Source organism: Nycticebus coucang, chromosome 5 (genome assembly GCF_027406575.1).
Source record: "Nycticebus coucang isolate mNycCou1 chromosome 5, mNycCou1.pri, whole genome shotgun sequence".
Taxonomy (NCBI): domain Eukaryota; kingdom Metazoa; phylum Chordata; class Mammalia; order Primates; family Lorisidae; genus Nycticebus; species Nycticebus coucang.
The window spans coordinates 97,554,368-97,556,869 of record NC_069784.1 but is presented as its reverse complement, the minus strand read 5'-3'; the positions used below and the strand labels follow the sequence as shown (position 1 = coordinate 97,556,869).

The window sequence follows — 2,502 nt, the reverse complement described above, 5'->3', positions numbered from 1 at the left end:
GGGACACTTCTACACTGCTGGTGGGAATGCAAGCTAGTACGTTCCTTCTGAAGGAAGTTTGGAGAACAATCAGGGATCTAAATATAGACCTGCCGTTCGATCCTGCAATTCCTCTACTAGGTGTATACCCAAAGGATCAAAAATCATTTGGCAATAAAAATATTTGCACCAGACTGTTCATTGCAGTTCAATTCATAATTGCCAAGTCATAGAAGAAGCCCAAGTGCCCATCAACCTATGAATGGATTAATAAATTGTGGTATATGTATACCATGGAATATTATGCAGCAGTAAAAAAGAATGGAGACTTTACCTCCTTTATGTTTACATGGATGGAGCTGGAAAATGTTCTTCTTAGTAAAGTATCTCAGGAATGGGGAAAACAGTATCCAATGTATTCAGCACTACTGTGAAACCAATTTATAATAACTCACACTTGCATATGAAAAATGAAACACAACTTTAGGCTAAGATGAAGGAGGGAAGGGGAGGGAGAGGGATGAGGAGGGGGTGGGAGGGATAGTATGGGGACCACAACTATGGAGCACATTGCAAGTACAAGTTGGTTCTATCATGTGTAGAACACAAATGTCCTAATGCTATAAATGGGTAAATGAGACGAAAGCTATGCTGATTAGTATGATGTAAGCACTCCAATCTGTACAAATAATCAACACACTGAAAAGGGCATAAATGTATTTATGATCTATGTACAAAAGGCTTAATTAAAAAAATAAAATTAAAAAAATCAAAAACTACAGACAAAAAATAAATAAATAAATAAAAATAAAATTTTCCTTTAAGGATTAAGAAAAAAGTGAGAAAAATAAACTCACTAAGCAATGAACTATAAAAGAATGATGTTCAAATAAATAAAAAAGAAATGAAAAAAGAAGATAAAATCAATGGAACAAATACTTGGTTCACTGAATGATAAAAATAATTTACAAATCTTTATATTGCCAAGAGAGAAGACACATATTATCAAAATCATAAACAAAAAAAAGATTCCCGTAATTTTTAAGAGCTTTATATTTCAAAGGCAATCTTAAAGAACTCCATAAGGGGTTGTGGGACATAGAGAAATTAGATTGAAGTAAAATCAGAATATGTAGGTTAGTACCAGACATTCATGAGCACTTTGGTTCTCTCATTGGAGAAAGTGGAGTGCTTGATGCTAAGACATGATACTCTCTCAAAGGTAGCTTCCTAGGAAATTTAGTACATGCCACTAATTTAGTTTGGATGATGTTCTAAAAAGTTTAGGCTTGTTTTTTGTATATATTTCTTGTTTTCCACAACAAACCATTGAAAAAATAGGTGCTTAAAAATGGCTTAGTTAGCCAGACAATTTAATCAATATAATGTTGACTTCCCTATTGATTTTGGCATTAGAGTGGTGTGCTATAACCCTTTTACTTTCCACAGAATGAAACTCAACTCAAAGCTGACACCTTGTAAAGAATATTAAGTCATGTGCTCGCTTCGGCAGCACATATACTAAAATTGGAACGATTCAGAAAAGATTTGCATGGCCCCTGCATAAGGATGACACGCAAATTCGTGAAGCATTCCATATTAAAAAAAAAAAAAAAAAAAAGAATATTAAGTCATGATCTCTTCACGTTCTCCAGAAAGAGTTTCCTGGAGAATAAACTCTGTGATTAGTGATTTAAAGCAACTTATACCATCAAAAGAAAAAAAAAAAACACAAAGTGTAAATACGAAGCATTGAGGAACTTAAAAGCAAAAATCTTGCTTATTTGGGAAAACTGCTGTTTAACATTTTCAAAGGAGTTAAGAAAGAAGTTCATTAATCAACAAAAAATAATTAGTCTCTAAGCTTAGGTCTCTGTGCCCATGAAGAGGCAAGGGCAGATTCCACCCCAGAATCTGTGTGGCAGTCAAATGATATACTCAAAAGAGATAATGGTTAAAGTAAAGACTTTGATTTTTTAAGAACTTCTCTAAACATTTATATTTAAGTGTATTTGTTTCACTATGTAACATGTTGTGTGATCCAGTAGGAGGGATGTCCTATGTGATTTACTAGGTAAATGGAAGGGCATTGCTGAGAAAAGAAGAGGTAAAGCCATAGCTAAACTCTGTGAATTTGATTTCCAGGGTCCTAATTGCCTCAAAGTCCAAAGTCCCTAGCAGTCACAGAGAACTCACTTTTAAAATTTAAAGACATTCATGATTTCACTAATTAAAAGTACACTTGCTACTAAAGAGAAGGCATATTCTCCGTGTCAACCAGGTAAATGCAAGAGATACTTCGTTATTATTGCTAATCAGTGTTCTCCTGTTCCTAATTTGGGAATTGCATGAAAGAGACAGTCAGGAGACACCTCCCCACCTTTGTAACAGAACATGAAGTCTTCACTTGGAGTTCCTGCCGGAAACTATGGAGGCAGCCTTACTACTAGGTCTGACTCTACCCTTCCTTCTTTATCTCTGCTTGCCTTCTTATGTTCTTCAGGCTCCACTGACCTACGTAAA

The 2,502-nt window shown here is 34.9% G+C and overlaps 1 non-coding gene across 1 annotated transcript; it reads left to right on the top strand.

Moving 5' to 3' along the window:
- The first annotated feature begins 1,476 nt into the window (after positions 1 to 1,476).
- Positions 1,477 to 1,583, top strand: LOC128586922 (U6 spliceosomal RNA). The gene has a single exon (XR_008380379.1). It is a non-coding gene; the product is annotated as a U6 spliceosomal RNA (small nuclear RNA).
- Positions 1,584 to 2,502: the final 919 nt, after the last annotated feature.